Source organism: Callorhinus ursinus, unplaced genomic scaffold (assembly GCF_003265705.2).
Source record: "Callorhinus ursinus isolate GAN/ISIS: 27379988/994484 unplaced genomic scaffold, GSC_fseal_2.0 scaffold57, whole genome shotgun sequence".
In the NCBI taxonomy this organism is placed as follows: domain Eukaryota; kingdom Metazoa; phylum Chordata; class Mammalia; order Carnivora; family Otariidae; genus Callorhinus; species Callorhinus ursinus.
The window spans coordinates 3,964,470-3,984,013 of record NW_027397119.1 but is presented as its reverse complement, the minus strand read 5'-3'; the positions used below and the strand labels follow the sequence as shown (position 1 = coordinate 3,984,013).

The window sequence follows — 19,544 nt, the reverse complement described above, 5'->3', positions numbered from 1 at the left end:
GAAAGTAAAATGGAATGCTAATTTGACTTTCTGTGGTGTTGTGTATATGGGGGTGGGGGGTGGTCCAGGGGATGTGGGCATATCCAGGTAGGAGCCTTAGAAGGGCAGGTGCTCAGGGAAGGCTTTGCAGAAGAGGTTATATTCCTCCTGAGAACAGCTGGAGCCTTTGTGCAGGAATGGCCTGGGTGTCCTGACGAACAGAGCTGCCCTTGGGATTGGGCAGTCGGGGCTAGGAGAGTGGTAAATGCTGTAGGAGACACAGGCAGGCAGAGCTGTTCCTCTCAGAGCCTTGCTGGTGATCTCTTCAACTGTGGTTTGCCATTTATTTATTTATTTAGTAAACTCTACCCCCAACGTGGGGCTCAAACTCATGACACGGAGATCTAGAGTCACATGCTCTATCAACTTAGCCAGCCAGGTGCCCCTGGAATTTGCACTTTAAAGCCATGATCAGATCTTTTCATAACCATCCCTGAGCCTGCCAGCTGACCACGATCTTTCTGGTCCACCATGGCAAGTGGTGGTGCCTCTTAGGACACTATACGTGGCACTTTGGGACCTTGGGATCGTTTCTTCCTTTCATCCGTCATTTTGTTTCTACCTTGCAAGGGACAATATTTTATTTTATTTTAAGATTTTTTTTTTTTAAGTATCTCTACACCCAACATGGAGCTCGAATTTGCAACCCCGAGATCCAGAGTCACAGGTTCCACTGACTGAGCCAGCCAGGCGCTCAACAATACTCTCTTTGAGAATGAGTAAAGTAGAGGGAGAAAAGGTACAATACAGAAGAAGCCTGTCCCTTCTGACTGAGTCACTTTGGAATGAACTGAGTTTCAGTAAAATAAACTTGTGTATCCAAGCTAATAAACTTAGTGTATCCAAGCTAATTTTCTCAGTGGCAAATAAAATTAACTTAATTTTCTTTAATAATTGGTAAGACCGGTTGTAGTTCCCAAAGTGACAATTTTTTTTACTCCACCCAGGTTTTTTCTCAGAATAACAATTAGTTATTGCTATAAACAATTAATAATCATGAACAGTCTTGGTTCTTTTACCTTTTTAAAAAGTCATCTTTATACCCACCATGGGGCTCAAACTCATGACCGCAAGATTAAGAGTTGCGTGCTCTACCGACAGAGCCAGCCAGGTACCCACCCAGCAATCTTGTTTTTGTTGCTGTGCCCACTCTGAGCTTTAGCTTTTTATGAAGAAGTGATGGTGTGTTATGTGCAATGGGGACCCTTCTCCAGCACCACCCGCTGCTGAGGGTAACATTGTGTGCTAGAGACTGTGATATGTGTATTCATGTGGTTATATCCCTTTATCTTCAGTATAATCTTTGAGTTGTGTGTTAGATTTATTTTCTAGATTAAAAAAAACAGGTTCATAGAGGTCATTTTTGGACCCCAGCTTATAGAATTAGCAAATAGCGAGCTGACATTTAAATTTGGGGCTTCTGACCACTTCTGTGTGAAGCTGCCATGCTTTAAATAATAATATAGCAAACACCAACCACTTGCTATTTCCAGACACAACCTTAACTAACCACTGTGCTCTTAACTACTGTGATGTGCTGTTCATCTCTTCTTCCTTCTTTAATTCTCATTTTCTGTGAGCATGTATCAGACAGTGAGAAGCAATTTTAGCAGTAGGTAAGAGATGGGCTCTGTCTGGAGCTAGATCGCCTGGGTCAAGGGCTTCTCTACAAGCTTCCTGGCTATGTGGGCAAATTACTTCACCTCTCTGTGGTTTGCTTTCCTTATTTTTAAGGGGGGGTGGATAATAACCGTATTATCTCATTGGGTTATTGCAAGGATTCACTGGATAATTCACATAAAGGGCTTAGAAGGAGCCTCCTGACCCCTGGAGCTAGCGTGGGCCTCCCCGAGGCACCCCACACCTCTGCCCTATGCACCCTGCCTACTTCCCTCCGCCTGGTCTTCCCACATCAGATGGACGGCCCTGTTTCCCTGAAGGCAATGCGAGCTCTTGGTGGGTGGGTCTGCTTTTTCAAATCTTAGGCTCCAGGGCAGTGCTTGGCCTGTAGTCGGCTCTCAGTGTGTATTTGTTGAATGGCCCCGTGTTTCTGATAAACCTGAACTCCAGCTTCCATGTTGAACAAAATAATTGCTACTCTGGTTTCCTGTCAATGCCCTGTGAATTAGTGTTCCCTGAAACTCCATTTCCAGGGCTTCAAATATCTCAAATGACTCATGAATCGGTTCTTCTAGTTCTGACCATTTTTAAAAAATCTGTTAGGGGCGCCTGGGTGGCTCAGTCGTTAAGCGTCTGCCTTCGGCTCAGGTCGTGATCCCAGGGTCCTGGGATCGAGCCCCGCATCCGGCTCCTTGCTCAGCTGGAGGCCTGCTTCTCCTTCTCCCACTCCCCCTGCTTGTGTTCCCTCTCTTGCTGTGTCTCTCTCTGTCAAATAAATAAATAAAATCTTTAAAAAACAAAAAAAAATCTGTTATCCCCAGCTAACTATTAATAAAAGAAAAGCCTGTATGCATCCCAAACTCAACATGTTCAAAACCAAACTCACTGCCTTTTCTTTCAAGCACAGCTCCTCTTCTGGGGTCCGTAGCTGGGTTGAGGATGTGTGTGCCTTACCCCCCCGCCCACTTAGAGACCTTGGAGACCTCCTGTGCTCTTCCCTCTTCCCTCTCTTCCCCTCAGTGTGCAGCCAGCCACCTAAGTGGCTGCCCAAAACCTGCCCAGGAGCCACTGCCAGAGGTCTGGGGCCAGTATTCAGCCACCTGACTCCAAAGCTTGCACCCTGAACCTGAGGACTTTCTCCAGTAAGGTCCCTCCTTTGACCTCAGGATCACGGCTTTAGTTTGGACTGGATCTGTTCCAGCATGAACAGCCTCCCACCTGTGCCTCACATGCAGCTCCTTCTCCACCCCGCGGCAAGCATTATCTTTCCAAAAACAAATTCAGTCCTACAACTTTGCTGCATTCAAACCACTGGTGGGTGGGGGAGCGCCTGGGTGGTTCAGTCAGTTAGGTGTCTCGCCCTTGGTTTCGGCTCATGACCTCAGGGTCCTGGGATAGAGCCCCCCATTGTCGGGCTCCCTTGCTCAGCAGGGAGTCTGCTTGTCTCCCTCTCTCTCAAATAAATAAATAATAAATAAATCTTAAAAAAACAAAAACAAACACTGGTGGTTGCCTTTGCATGTTTTAAAGTCTAAACTTCTCAAGTAGCATAAAATCGCCTTCTTGGTCTTTCCCTAGCTTCCCTCCTCCTCCATTGCCTCTACCCTCAGCAATACCTTAGCCTCAAGGTCTCCTGCTAGACCAGGCAGGTTCTGCACCTGCTGCTGTGGGTCTAGAACACCCTTTCTCCCCTTTGCTTAGCGAAGTCTTTTTTATCCTTCAACATTTAGCTCATAAGCCACATCCTCTGTGAAGACTTTCAAAGAGAGCCCCAGACAGCCCCTCCCACCAGTGTACCTCACAGAGCCTTCTGAGCCCATAACTTTGGTGAACACATTTCTCAATCAAAAGTGCAGATGTGACAGTTCACACAGCAAAGCATGTGCTCCTGGAGACAATGGGACAGATAATTGAACAAAATCCAGAAGAACCTCATAGAGATTACTCCTTTTTTCTCTCCACTACCCTGTGAGAGGGCCAGGGAGGACCCTTCCATGGCAGGGAGCTGTTCATACCTCTTTGTATCTGCCCAGTGCCTGGCACGATGCCCGACTCAATCAGTGTTTGGCTGAATGTACCAAGATTATACCAGGCCTGAGTTTCTTTAAGATTTGAACAGATCCAAATCTCATGTGTAAATTCCCCCGAATAACCAACCAACCAAACCAAACCAGTAAAAGCCATCATTTCTATCTTGGCTTGATCATTAGAACAATTTACTTCTCCCAGCTTCCACGTCCTTATCTATGAGTTAGGGATAGTAGCAGCTACTTCTAGGCATTGCTGTGAAGATTATGTGAGTGAATTGAAGGAAATTAGCAAGCATGGGGACTGGCTAAGGAGTCTTCATTTCAGGCACAAAGATATGTGTAGCTCATCACTATAAACAGGAACTGGGAGGCAAGGTCATGTCCTAAAATAACTTTTTTAAAGTTAGGATTACATTGGGAATTTTAAAAGGTAAGACAATTTAGAATATTACTAATATTTACTAACAGCTTTAGCCTACGAAGATGCATCCTCCTAAATTTTAAGGTACCCTTTGACTTTTCGCCCATCAGTTTACAGTTGGGCTGGGGGAGGTGTGATTCACCATTTGTCACTCTGCACCTTTGTTTATCTGCTTTGTCTGATCCCAAACCTAGCCATGCAAAGGAATCGCTTGGGTGAATGTTTTTACAGATTCCTGGGCCCCACCCCACACACCTACTGAATCATAATTGGGGGCAGGAAGGGGACTGCAAATCTACATTTATAAAAACCTCCCCTTGTGGTTTGATAATCTGCAAGTTTGGGGAACTACTAATACATACACCACTAGAAAATCATAGTGTTCAAAATTCTCAATTTTTCAGCTTTATCTTCTTTATAATTAAAAAAAAAACGTGTAAACTATTAGCTTTCTCAATGCCTCTTTCACCTTCACTGTGGTCTGTTCATCCTGCTGGTGGAAAAACTGGCTCCAGTTAACAATAGGAGAAAAAAAGGTGCAAACTTTACCAGCTTCCCCACCTTCTTAGCATCGGTGAGGTATTCCACCCCCCACCCCCCACCCCCCGTGTCCTACTGGGGCGATTTAAATGCTAATGTGTTAAGTACAACAATCTCTTTAGCAATCAGAACTGTTTTTCTGCCAATCTTATTTCTCTCTATTTTACATTTGTTGGTTTATTCATTAATTCATTCATTCATTGGCTAGAGAGGCATATGTTTAGAATCTTCTACCTTTCAAACCTTAAAAAAAAAAAAAAGAAAAAGAAAATTCCATCCTGGTATCTTCTTCTCTGCAGTACTTGCAAGAGGAGAGGAACTTGTCCACCCTCTAAACCTGAGATCTGCAATTTGAATGTGCTGAGTCACCTAGTCTTTGCAGGGCCAAACATTTTGCACCTAGGAAAAATACTGCAGAAAATCAAACTGTGAGCAGCTAGCTTGTATGTTGTTATTTAAATACGAATAAGGAGACTGGAAAGGGGATAATGCATAGATACATTGTAACTTATTATTAACTTTTAAACTTGTTTTCCAGAGATTTCTAATAGTCTGGTAAATCCTCTTTCTGTTTGATAATTTGTTGGTGAAATTCTTTAAATATTTCTTCCTGTTCCTAGAAAGTGAAAATGAATATAAATGGTAGAGCAGTTGTCTTACAATGTTTAGAAAAAGGAAAAAAAAAGTCTTTGCCTTTATTCTGAAGTTTTGCATAATTAAGCTTCTTGAATTAACTTTCTTTTGAAGAATTAATAATAAAAACCTAACAGTAATGAACTAGATATTGAGAGTTGTTGTCTAACTTTAGTTGAACTTTTAGGAAGTCTGTTTTCCTATTTGATCATGTAGTTGAATAGACGGTGAGGAGATGTTACTACGACTGAGTTTCCTTAGAATCAGAAAGAAAGTTTATAGAACTCTTACTGGGAATCTGGATTATAGATAAAGATAAAACTTGGACTAATTTATATTTAGAATTACTATCTTATTTTTATAATATAAAAGTGGTTCCCTTTAGAGTATTTGGGACTAAAGAGAATGCAAGCATTCCTTCAACAAGGATGTCAGAAATTTCTGTTTACCGGTTTTAACAAACACCCTAAGGTCATTTCACCAGATGGGCACTGACTATAGAACCACTTAAGAAGATTGTCCTCCAGAGTGTTTTGAGTCATGAGTGGGGAGCAGCAGCTTGATCCCTTTTGGATGGAGCAGTGGGGACCAGCATCCCCAAACTAGCACCTGCAGAATTACAACAAAATACTGACCTCTGAGCAATCACTTCCTCTGTGCTAAGTGCTTAGTTGTATTCCCTCTATCCATCCTTACAGTCACCTAGAAAGGAGGAACTTTTATCTTTTTTAAAGATTTTATTTATTTATTTGACAGAGAGAGACAGCGAGAGAGGGAACACAAGCAGGGGGAGTGGGAGAGGGAAAAGCAGGCTTCCTGCAGAGCAGGGAGCCCGAAGTGGGGCTCGATCCCAGGACCCTGAGACCATGATCTGAGCCGAAGTCAGACGCTTAACGACTGAGCCACCCAGGCGCGCGGAACTTTTATTTTAAAGCGGAAAATACTAAAACTGAAATGCTAAGTCATTCCCACTGCACTCCTAGTCAGTGGCAGAGTGAGAATTTGAGCCCAGGAGCATGACTCTAATGCCCTGGTGTCACAGTGGAGAGTACCTCTTAGCTCATAGAAATGACTACTCACCGGCAAGGAATGTTAAATATGGAAAGAACATCATCAGTTGGTCAGAATTTTTGTTTTCTCTCAGAGAACAGTTAAGGTGGTGGGGAGTGGCAGAGTGTGATGGGAGAAAGGAAAGAGAAGAAAGGGCAGAAAGACTGCAAGTAGCTCCACCCAAGAGCCCGGTGGGACCCAGAGCAAGATTTGAACTTAGTACACCTTCCAGCTCAAAGCTGCCTGTCCCTAGCACCTACACATAAAGATGTGGAATGTTTTCCATATCTACAATGTTTGTTTCCAGCTCAGATTGGTAGACATAATGCAGTGACTTGGCATTAAAGGAACAACAACAAAAAAAGGCCTAACTAAGCTTACTGCCTCCCATTTGGCTCTCCAGAACCGAAAGTAGGCTAACATTCCACAGGTAGCATAAGGGTCTGTGCTGGGCCAGGGCAAGTCCCGGAAGCATCTGGCATTCAGCAGAGTGGTCCGAAGAATGGGTGCAATGTAGGCCTCAGGCAGACATGGCCCTAAGCCTGGGGCCAGTGATTTGATCCCTATGAAATCAGGATGGCTCCTTTTCTTCACAGGACCTAGCATGGGACCAGAGGAGAGACTCAGCAAAAGTGAATTTTTTTATTTTCACTTCCTCAAAATACCAGGAATAGCTAGTTCTGAGATAGAGTATCCGGGAGACCACACCTATCCCAGGTGTAGAAAGGCTCTGGGGTCAGGCGGCTGGTGAGTGCCCGCTCCGGTCAGAGCAATTCTCACGGAGAAGATGAGACGTGAGCGAAGATTTGAAGCTGCCGAGTGAGTTAGCCATGTGGGGGATCTTGGCGGAAGAGGTTTCCAGGCAGAGAAAATAGCTAAGGCAAACAGAAAATTGCCTACTGGCAAGATATAGGAATACAAAGGAATAGGGTGGCTGGAACGAGTGAGTAGGGGAAGTAATAGAAGGTGCGGTCAGAGGGGAACCTGGGTGGCTCAGTCCATTAAGCATCCGCCTCTTGGTTTCGGCTCAGGTTCTGATCTCATGAGTCATGGAACTAAGCTCCTGGTCGGGCTCTGCGCTCAGTGGGAGTCTGCTTGGATATTCTATCCCTCTACCCCTTCCCCTGCTCTCACACTCTCTCTCTCTCAAATAAATAAATAAATAATATATATATACATTTTAAAAGGTGAGGTCAGAGAAGTAAGGGAGTCCGACTGTTTGGTATTATCTTAAGGACTCTGAGTTTTACTATGAGAGAAATACGGAGCCATTGCTAGGTTTTGAGCAGAGGAGGACATGATGTGACTGAGGTTTTGAAGAGATCATTCTGATGGCTCTGCTGAGAATAGACGTGTAGGGGCAAGTTTGAAGCAGGGAAACCAGTTAGTAGCCATTGCAGTAATCCAGACAAGAGAGGATAATGGCTCTGACCAGTGTTCATGACGGTAGAGGGGATACGAAGTGATCAGATTCTGGATATATTTTTGACGGTAGAACCAATGGCTTGGGGGGGGACATGCAGATGGAACAGAGTTGGGGGGAAGACCAAGACTTCATATTTGTTCATGTTGAGATGTCCACCTGATATCCAAGTGGAGGTCAACAAGTGGAAAGAGAGGTGTTATCTGGTGCCACATATTTGGAAATGATCAGCGTATAAACATTTGAAAGCCTGGGGACTTAGGGAGATTCTAAAGGGAGCATTGATAGAGAAGAGGAGAGGTCCAAGGACTGAGCTTTGGGGCACCCCAACATTGAGAGTTCTGGAAGAAGAGGAGGGATCGGTTATGGAGACTTGAGACAAGGCAACCAGGGTGGCCCTTTGGAATGTGGCACTCACGAGGCAGATGGTAAGGAAAGAACTCTAGCTGAAGGAAAGGGTGAGAGCAAAGACCCAGGGCTGTGAAAACCTGCTTTGGTAGTGAGCGGGAGGAGAGCAAACGGTGTGGCAGGAGGAACTCGTAGGGGAGGGATTTGGGAGAGACTGCGGGTGAGGCTGGAAAATGGCCTTCCCCAACTTTTTTTTTCCTAAGACTTTATTCATTTATTTGACAGAGAGAGAGAGCATGAGCAGGGGGAACAGCAAAGAGAGAGGGAGAAGCAGGCTCCTTGCTGAGCAAGTAGCCCGATGCGGGGCTCAATCCCAGGACCCCAGGATCATGACCCGAGCCGAAGGCAGAGGCCACCCAAGTGCCCCGGCTTCCCCAACTTCTAATGGACTTGGACTGTCAACTTAAGACTTTGGCGGTTTATTTTGTGATGATGGTGGCTCGGATTCATTGAGGTCTTACTCTAATTTATCTTGTATCAGGCACTGTGCTGAGCACATTACATGCTTCTCATCATTTCATCTTTATATCCACCCTTAAAGAAAGACTATTATTATCCTCTGTAGATGAAGAAACTGGCTCAGGGAGGTCAAAGATTTCACCCAAGGTTACCCCTGGAATAACGGCCTTAACCCAGGCAGTCCCATTCCAGAGTCCATCCTTTTAACTACTAACCTGTCCTGTCTCCTGGAGGCCTAGCCCTTCTTAACTGGGTGTTAGAAGGTCAGAGGCTTGAGAGCTTGCATCATTTCTTTGGAGAAGATCTGGCTTCACTTTGTCTCTTGGAGGAGAGGCTTTACATGCAAAAGTTCAAGATAGATCTGGGGCACCCGTGAAGGATTTCAAAAAGGGCTATGACTTGATCGTAGTAGCATATTGTAGCATCCTGATCTAGTGGCAGTGCGGTGAACAGAGTGAATGAGGGTGCCTGGGCATATGGGGAGGGAAATAGATTTGGAGCAGATTAGCTGTATGTGAAACTCTTGAGGGATCTGAGAGCTGGCCAAGCAGTGCTCTGCAGGCTGAGGGTGTGCGGCTCCGTGGAGGCTGAGCTGGAGCTGTGGAGTTGAGAGCCAAAGCAGTTGAAGGGAATGAATCACAGTCTGGGTAAGGAAAGCAATTTTCAGGTGTTCATCATTCATATATAAACCCTTTTCTGAATTGGATCCCCCTGAGAACAAGTCAGCCTCCCACTTTACAGGGAAAATGCACTTCTCGTGCCTTTCTAGCATCTTACTATGAGGTGTTTGGGGGGTGTATAAAAACCTGGGGTCCAAACAAAGGGGCCATTCTCAACACTGATGCAGGTGTGAGAAAGTGAGTGACTATGCACGGGGGTGACACTTCCTTTTACAAATCAGGTGGTTTGAGCTGTTTGCCTTCAATACTTTTGGAGGGAGACCTAAACATAATTTTTGATGATAGATTACAAAGTAATTGTAGGGCTCTGGCTTGCCTGGACATCAAAGATTTGAATAACACTGCTGTAAGTAGAATACTTCCATTCCTTCACTTGTGTATGTTTCTCGGTGATTGCCTCAGTAAAAGGAAAGGTAGGAAGATGTAATTATACCAAACTGTTTCAGTGTAATAAAAAGGCATCCACAGACCCATGAACTGATAATTGGAAAATAAACCCAGTTCATCTCTAGTGAGGGATATATTTCCAATAAAATTTTACTTTTTATGTTTAAGAATTGTTTTTGTAATATCCTTCTGGTGCTCTGATTAATTTTGTACTACTAATAATTAGAATTTGTTACACTCAGTCCAGAATTTTTGTGTATTTGGTGAATTATGGACACAGAAACTTTATTTTCATTTTTATTTCTAATTTTTAATTTAATTTTTAATTTATGTATATAGTTTGTGGGTGAGATACATGAAAAACTTATTGATAAAAAAACTTTGAAACACAGAAATAGGGGCAGCTGGGTGGCTCAGTCGGTTGGGCTTCGGACTTTTGGTTTCGGCTCAGGTCATGATCTCATGGGTCATGGGATCGAGCCTGGCATAAACTTGACACTCAGCCAGAGTCCGCATGGATATTGTCTCTCTCTGCTCCTCCTGCCACTCGCTGGCATGTGCTCTCTCTCTCTCGCTCTCCCCCCCTCAAATAAATAAATAAATCTTTAAAAAAAGATTTTTTAAATCTTAAAAAAATTGGGTTTAAAATCTGTGGGTAACACAAAAATTTGTACATGAATATTTATAGTAGCATTGTTCATCATAGCCTAAAAGAGAAACAACCCAAATGTCCACCATCTGATGAATAAACAAAATGTAGCATATCCAGATAATGGAATATTATTGGATAATAAAAAAGGAATGAGTACTGACACATGCTACAACATGAATGAACCCTGAAAATGTTATGCTAAGTGAAGGAAGCCAGTAGCAAAAGACCACATATTGTATGATTCCGTTTGTATGAAATGCCCAGAACAAGCAAACCTATGGACAAAGTAGATTAGTGGTTGCTTAGGGCTGTGGTAGCGCAGCGGGGAATGAGGCGTGATTGCCAATCAGTATGAGGTTTCTTTTCGGGGTGATGAAAATGTTTTAAAATGGATTGTGGTGACAATTGCACAACTCTGTGACTATGCCAAAAACCATTAAAATGTACACTTTAAATGGATGGATTATATGATATGTGGTTGATACTTCAATAAAGCTAATTAAAAAATCTGTGGGGCAAATAGAATGCACATAGGACTTAGAAAAAAGGATGATGTACCCTTTCTGACTGCTAAAGATCTTGTGCACGCACAAAACACCCTTAATGGATTCCTTGCAACCATTTGAACTTTGGTTAAAATTTGAATGTCAAATTAGACATGGCCTAGGGTTATGGAGATTTTATTTTAGGGGATTCATGAGCAAAAAAAGTTGCAAGCGCACTCCACGAGATCTGCTAAGGAGAATGGTTAGATTAAGAGAACAGGACTACAGGAGGAAAGTTAGGAACACCAACACGTGAGGAAAAATGGAGGCAAAACTAAGAGGTAGGAGAACGGGGAGGACGGTTTCCAGATGGAAGGAGGGGCAGGCATCACCTGGGTTGGGCCAGGGAAGGACTCAGAGCCACCCTTGGCATCCACCTGGCAATTGTGACGTCGTTGACATCGGCACCCTCCCTCTTAATAAACTAGCGCAGAGGCTGGTGGCTAGAAACACAGTTGAGAGAGGTTCGAGAAGAGAGCAAGGGGGAGGAAGTGAGGGCATGACTGTGGACTGCTCTCTTAAGAAGTTAGAACACAGAGATACTGGGGCAGCAGTTTGCCAACTTTGGGGAGAAGTGGTGTAAAGGTAGTTGTTACCACTCTGAAGTGCAATCGATGTGAGCATGTTTGGGGACTAAAGGTAAGAAGCTGGTGAGTGAGAGAGTTTTAAGATGGAAGAGAGCGTCCTGTGCATCAGGCAGCTATGGCTGAGCCCCCGGGGGGGCCAGGGAACAGCTCCTGGCTTCCTTCAGCGACGGCGCCTCCCTTCTCCAGCGACCTGGGCATGTCATCCCTCAGCGCTTCTGCGGGACCTCACAAAGTCCTCACTCAGGCCATGAGCCCCTATCTTCAGATACTCGGTGTCCTAAACTTCTTATCTCATTTTTAATGTTGCAGATGTTTAGGGCTCGACGGGGTAGGGGGTGGGGATGGATCAACAGGCTTGCTCACCATTCTTTTGAATTTGACTGATTTCGGCTAAGAGTAGTTTCCAAATTTCTTGGATGGGAGTGAAAAAAAGAGGTTTAAGGTAAAAAAATTTTAACACACCTTCATTCATGTGAACTCTGCTGGAAGTTAAGAAACCAGTCCTCGGCCAAAGCTGGGGGAAATGGGTCACAGGGTGGGGGGCGGAGGAGATGCCTTTTCCTTCTATGTATGGCCTAAACCCACGCACACCAGCCGAGCCCCAGAGTGCATGGTTGAATATGCAGCATCAGACTGAAGAGGGTCATGTGAAAATTCACAGTGAACAGGGTTTTTCCCCACTGGGCGCTTCATTGTCACTCCGGTTCACTTGAGCCTGTTTCATTATTTTTACACCCTTACGAAATGCTCTCAGCAATAACTGCAACAGTTAAACAAGAAGAAAGGAAGTATTTAGTAATATTAAGAGAGAGATGCGGTGGGGACAATGCATCTTGTATTATTCACTGCTGCAGTGGGAAGAAAAAGACTGAGCCAAGGGAATTTCTTACATTCCTCCTGTATCTAGAGCTATACCGTCCCTGTGAAGGTCAAGGCGGACGGACACAGTGAGGTCATGGTTGGAGGGGGGCGCCCGACTTTCTCCTCTAAACCTCCTCGATCTTTATATAGTCTCTTTAGATGGCTTAATATTAATGCTTGGAGAACTGAGGAATATGTTAGAAGGTGGCCAAAGGACCATGTGTTTCCAGGTAGATACACCTGAAATTCCCTGGTACTCAGTGAACAGTTTTCCAGGATACAGTTTGGTGGAAGCCTACCAGTCATAATGGTGACAAGAATTAGCGGGAGAAATTATTTATCTCTGTTTTTGAATTCATACTTAATATTGCCATTGTGATCATTACAATTGTTTCGTGGCTGTCACCCCACCCCCCACCCCTGTGTGCTAAGAGCATTGAGAACACAAAGGTAAATAGCCCACAGCCTCTCTAAAGAGCAGTTCTTATCCAGGTGTCCATGGATCTGTGTCTTTGGGTGGAATTCAGGGGCTTTGGGAACTTGAATGGAGAAAAGATCACATTTTCAGTAACCCCTAACCGCAATGCAGTATTTCCTTCAGGGAGAAATGGTGATGAAAAGCCACAGCAGGATTAGAGGTACCTGTGACTCGTCACCAGGAAGCACACGTATTTTCATATTACATGTCCTATCACAGCCATTTGCTGCTCTCTTGAAATACTACGTCTACATGTCACTACTTTGAAATAATGGCGGTTATTTGGCCTCCCACCGGATATTGTCATTTCACATGCCAGTAAAAAGGCACATGTGTTCTTACATCAAATCTAGATTTTGCTGGTTGGTCACCCATATTTCATAATATCGTTGGCTGCATTTGCCTGTGTATTTTACCTTATTCTGAGAAGGCTCCACAAGGCTGCCAAAGGTGACTGAGGCACCAAAAATCATTGAGAACCTCTTTAACTGTACAGTTTCAAGGGGGAGCTTAGAAGCCTAAACAGATAAAAATCAGTACGAAGTGGTGAGTGGCAGCTAGAGATACACCCAGGAGCTATAGGAACCCAAGGAGGGGATGGACTCAGCTTCGGAGATTCCTGAGCTGCATCTGGAATGAAGCCTGAAGAGCAGGAGAAAGAAGCAGGGGGTCCCTTGCGGGGAGGGAACAGAATGAGTGCGGGGCCTGAAGCCACCAGGCCTCGGTGGAAGTGAGGAGTACCAAGTGTGAAATGCTTGCTTGCTGTGCCGAGTCCTGGGGGATTCATTCAAGAATGAATCGCAGTCTAGATGGTCGGTAAGCTCACCTTTTAGAACAGTTTTTATGGGCACAGGGTGGACAAGGTTCAATTTCCTTGAAAAGAATTCAGTGGTATAATACAATTTTCAAAATCAGAATTCGTTGGTGTATACGGCACATACAATACATGCAGATGCGTGGTAAGTTTTGACGTGTGCTTACACTGTGGAAACGTCACCGTCAAGATAGTGCGTATCTGTCACTCCTTCCCCCTAAAGTTTCCTAGAGCCCCTCCTGCCATACAACACCCCCCCCCGCCCCCCAACAACTGCTTGTCTGTCATGGAGAGTCCTTCGCTTTTTCAGAATTTTGTGTGAATAGAATCATATGCAACGTACTCTTTTTGATCTGGCTTCTTTTATTCAGCATAACGCTTTTGAGATTCATCCATGCTGTTACAAATCAATAGTTCATTCCTTTTTATTGCTGAATAGTATTTATTATAGAAGTGTGAACTTTGAAAAGGGGGAGGGAATCAACCCTTGTTTTCATAATACAAAGTTTAAAGAGGGAGCGAGATTTCTAATGCTTATCAAATGGGAATATGGGTTAAAAATTGAGAAATGCTGCTCTGGAGTGTGGTCAGAGCGCATTCCAGCCCAAGATTTTTCTTACCGTCGATGTTAAGCTTGAGCACATTTGGAAATATTTTAGACCTGAAAGAAAGCATCGGGACATCAAAACAAGCACTACAGCTGAGCGGGCCTTTGCAGTCACAGGCTTGCTGATGAAAAGATTTGTGGAGACCGCCTAATGAAGTGTTCAGAAAGCATTCTGTGTGTCATCTGTTTTCCTGACGACCTCCTCATTGGGTAGGTAAGGGGCAAGAACTGTTTTCCCGTGTTGCATAAATAGGAAATGAGGTATAGTGAGTTTGAGAGAATTATGACTCAAAATAGAAGTGAGTCAGGGGCAGATTGAGGACTGTACACGACCTCGCCCGATCCCCTAATCCTAGCCTTGCTGGCAGGCTGGGCCCTAGGTTTTTAAAGAAAATACAGTGATTTCACTTTCACTTTTGTTCTTGTGTGGGTTGTGATAGAATCTTTACATTGGAGGAGGTAAGGTTTGTTTTTTGGGGTTTTTTTTCTTCTTTTTTTTAAAGATTTGTTTTATTTATTTGACAGAGAGACAGGGAGAGAGGGAACACAATCAGGGGGAGTGGGAGAGGGAGAAGCAGGCTTCCTGCCAAGCTGGGAGCCCGATGCGGGGCTCGATCCCAGGACCCTGGGATCATGACCTGAGCTGAAGGCAGACGCTCAACGACTGAGCCACCCAGGCACCCCTTCTTTCTTTTTAAAACTTTCCCCTTTCCACTTGGTAGATGCCAACATCTGTGTTGACTCCATTCAGTTGAATTCAACAACCAAATGCCTGTTTTCGGCAAGGCTCTTTCCCAGGTACCAAGCTGGATAAATCCCGGAGGTTCCTCCAGCGGGGAGGACAGAGGACCAAATGAGAATTGAATGGTGTTTCTTACCGTCTTTTGGTTCATGGAAAGTTTGAGAATCTGGTGAAAGTTATGAGTCCTCTCTCTCTCTCTCAAAAAAAAAAAAAAAAACAAAAAAAGCACGTATGTGCACACACACACAGTTTTGCAATGATTTTAGAGTGTTTGGAGATCTCCCCCCCCACCCCCAACCAAGCTTGTCCATAGAATGACCTTAGGGTGAGTATTCTGGGCATGAAATGAAATAGTAATGCCCTGAAGGAAGCACAAAGCCATAGTCACTGACTAGAAAGAGAGATTAGAGATAAGATCCAGGTGGGTCAGAGGGGCCGGTGGGGCTAGTGGGATAGGTATTTTTTGATAGACAGGCCTGTCGAGTATTACCAGTAATACCAGGTCAGGTATCAGTCTCTGGGAGGCAGCATTCCAGCAGAGGGAAAAGTCTGAGAAAGGGAAGGAGGGCAGGAAGTAGGAAAACTCAATTCGACAAGCTGAATTTGGCAGGAGGAAGGTTACATGATGAGGAATCATCAGAATCATTAGAAACAATCATAGAAAGGCAGAGGTCATATTTTGAGTGACATTGGAAGCAAGGTGAGTACTCTCCTGCCCCTCCTCCCCCCCAGTAAAATATCTGTAATTCCTTTTATTTGTTTATTTTTTTTAGGTAGGGGTTTTGGGGTATGAGTAGTACATACTCACTGTAATGAATTAAGGAATAACAAAAATGAGAAATTCTCATGTTGTATAATCTGATCTCTATTAATAGTTGGTATACTATGTTCTAGTTTATGAACATCCTCATTGGTCATCACTGTCCCAACTCGGACCCACCACCCTTGTTATAAAGTAAGTCCTGTAAATTTACCACAGTTTTTATAACTCTTCTCTATGTTTATGTTTACTTAAAGCACAGTAAACATTTTATACAAATATTGTTCTTATTTTTTTTTCTTTATTTATTTGAGAGAGAGAGAGAGAGTGAGCTTGAGGGAGAGCAGGAGCGGAGGGTCAGAGGCAGAGGGAGAAGCAGACTCCCCGCTGAGCAGGGAGCCTGACACAGAGCTCCATCCCAGGACCCCGGGATCATGACCTGAACTGAAGGCAGACAATTAACTGAGTGAACCACCCATGTGCCCCATATTGTTCTTAATTAAAAAAAAAAAAATTTCCTTAGGATAGATACACAGAAGAGAAATTATTGGTCAATGTGTATGACCTTCTTTGGAAGATAGTAGGCTTATATTAGTAAGCAGCTTTCTGAATGGTTATCTTGTTTTCTTCTTATTTTTTTCTTTCAGTATCCTTTGCTCCTTAGCCTGTTTCTTAAATACTGGAGCTCCCCAGATCCCCACCCCTCCTGGGTCTTTTCTCACGGAATACATTCCCCTCTTGATTCTCATTCACAATAAGCATGTGTTGAATGCATATCATGTACCAAGCATTGCGTTTAGCATTATGACGTGTAATTTTCACCACAACCCTGTCACATAATGATTAATATCTTCATTTTACAGACAGGGAAACCAGAGAGGAAAGTTACTTTCCCAAGGGCACAGCCCCAAACGTTCTTGGGGAATGTCTCTCCATCCATCACCTTAAGTCTGAACCTTCAGCTTCCATGTCTCTACTGCGAGCACCCCAGCAGCACATTCCTGGTGTACGTTTCCATTCGGCGTTCCCGTGGATGCCCCAGACTCAATATGTCAAAACTCAGCTTCTGGGGCACCTGGGTGGCTCAGTCAGTTGACTGTCTGGCTCTTGGTTTCGCCTCAGGTTATGATCTCATAAAAAGGTCATGGGATCAATTGTCGCATAGGGCTCCATGCTCAGCAGGGAGTCTGCTTGAAGATTCTCTCCCTCTGCCCCTCCCCACACTGGCACACATGCAGGCACAAGCTCTTTTTCAAATAAAAAACCTTAAAAAAAAAAAAAAAAGCTCAGCTTCCAACTCTTATCTTCAAAACAGCTCCCCCATTGCATTAGTAAATCCCTAATCTACCCTTGACAATTATTTCTCTTACCTATCCCTGGTCACCCCACCCTGATTTGATGCAATGAATTCAATGCTGATCACTCTATCTTCCCAGCCACAGGTAGATCATGATTTCAAGACATTTAGTGCAACTTAACTCCTTGGTCTCCCTGCCTCCAGCTGACTTCCCTCTCACCATTCTTGCTCCTGGCAAGTGGAGCAAACTTATCATGTCATCTCCCCACCTCAAAAACTTTCAGTGGCTCCCCTTTACCTTCAAAACACAAGTCAAGTTTCTTAGCATCACCTCTCACTGTGTGGGGTGCCATCATCCTCCCCTCTTCAGCTCTACTCTTGTCTGCCACTTTCCCATTTTTGTGCTCTGGGTTCCAATTCCGGGGAACTACTTGAAGTTATCGTGAATGGTATCCTGGCTTCCTCCTTTCTCCTTGACCCTATAGACTCCCATCCCCCACTTCTCCTGGCTGACTCGTTTTCTCTCTCAAGCTCTCTCAAGCTCTGGCTTCGGTGGTAGGACCAGAAGGCCTTCGATCCCTTCTCTTTACTCACCCTCCCTGCCGCCTCCAGCATGCCTGACTCCTTCACAGAGATTATCAGATTTTATTCTAATCCTCTGATTACTATTGTGTTTTTCCATTTCCTTGACTAAGAATTTTAGGAGCAGGGCCTGAGTTATTTAATCATCTTTGTATTCCCATAGACTCCATAGATGCTCAGTAAATGTTTGCTGAATAAACTGTGGTGTTTTCCCCAAGCCTCGGTGCACTTACTGGGCTTCCAGTAGCTGTTTTGTCTGTCACACAGGGTGAAGAGAATTGAGGCTTTGCAGATTTGACTTTATGAGAACGTCCCGCAAAAGTCCCTCAGGAAGAATTTGTTAGACTGTAGTGTTTTGAACTGTAAAACTCTTGCCTGTTTTAGTCAGATAGCTTTTGCTAGTAAAGCTTCCCCACCCCCAATTTAGTGGCTTAAAACAACCATATGTTTAGTTCGTGATTCTGTGGTCAGGAGATTCTGGTCTGGGCAGCTCAGCTGATTTCTTCTGGGCTCGCCGCATTTCTAGAGTCAGCCGATGGCTGAGATGGTGGCCAAATGACCAGGAAGGCTTTGCTGATGTGTCTGGCATCTGGCCAGAGAGTCTGGGTGTGTCTCCATGTTTCTTCTCTACTAGACTAGCTCAGGCTCATCCACATGGTAGCGTGAGGGCCTCAAAACCAGCAGGAGAGGAAACCCTTATAGGTGAATGAAAGCCACTGCTTGTCCTCTCTCTCTCTCTCTTTTTTTTTTTTCACAAATCACAGGACCAACTCCTATGCAAGGGCTGGGGAAATAGATTTTACCTTTTGATGGGAAGTGTGATATCACACTGCAAGGATATAAATGTAGGGAGGAGAATTTGTGGTCATTTTTACAAACATCTCCTTGGTCCCTGAATATATAAATTGCATAGTATCTGATAGCTACTAAGCACTTGATAAAAATCTGGGGTTTTAAATAACGCAACATATTATAAGAAAAAAGGAAAAGAAGAAGATAACAGGAGAGGAAGAAAAGGGGCGTATGTCAGAGGGGGAGACGAACCATGAGAGATGATGGACTCTGAAAAACAAACTGAGGGTTCTAGAGGGGAGGGGGGTGGGGGGATGGGTTAGCCTGGTGATGGGTATTGAGGAGGGCACGTTCTGCATGGAGCACTGGGTGTTATGAACAAACAATGAATCATAGAACACTGCATCAAAAACTAATGATGTAATATATGGTGATTAACATAACAATAAAAAAATTAAAAAAAAATCTGGGGTTTTGGATAAATTAGTGGCCACATTGATACACATATATATGGACTATAGTTATTTGGCAAATAGGGTCGAAGTCTGCCCAGGAAAAATTGAGTTCCACTTCATTTTATTTTTGGATTCTTGATATTAATGCAAATATTGCAGAGCTATTAATAAAATGTTAACATCAATACCTCAAATGCATTTTTGGAAAAGGGAGTTATTGAAGAATATTGACTTCAATGTAGAATTGAATTAATTAAAGCTGATGGCCAAAAGCCTGATATTATTGGATTAGTGCCTGGTATGGATAAAAAGCTACAGAAAAGTTTCGTTTGCATTTTAAAAATATCTTGTGTATGAAGCCACTCCATATCTTTATGCCTCATTGTCATTTCTATGTGGCAAATCTACCTACTAGAATTATTTCATATTTCTAAAGTTGTTTTCTTTTTTGGTCAGGTTACAATTCTAGCTGCCTAACATGACTCCAGGCATACCACGTTTTATTGTACTGTGCTGGGCTGTGTTTTGCAGATACTGTGGTTTTTTTTTTTTTTTTTTACAAATTGAAGGTTCAAGACTTCAGTGGGGGAAGTAACTGCAGATGTGAAAATTAGCAAGAGAACTGGAATTAGAAATGGAGCCGGAAGATGTGACTGAATTGTTGCGATGTCATGATAAAATG

General features: G+C 43.8%; 1 long non-coding RNA gene across 1 annotated transcript in view; it reads left to right on the top strand.

Moving 5' to 3' along the window:
• Window positions 1-19,544, top strand: part of LOC112811227 (uncharacterized) — an 81,839-nt gene that overhangs the window by 3,163 nt on the left and 59,132 nt on the right. The window lies entirely within an intron of this gene.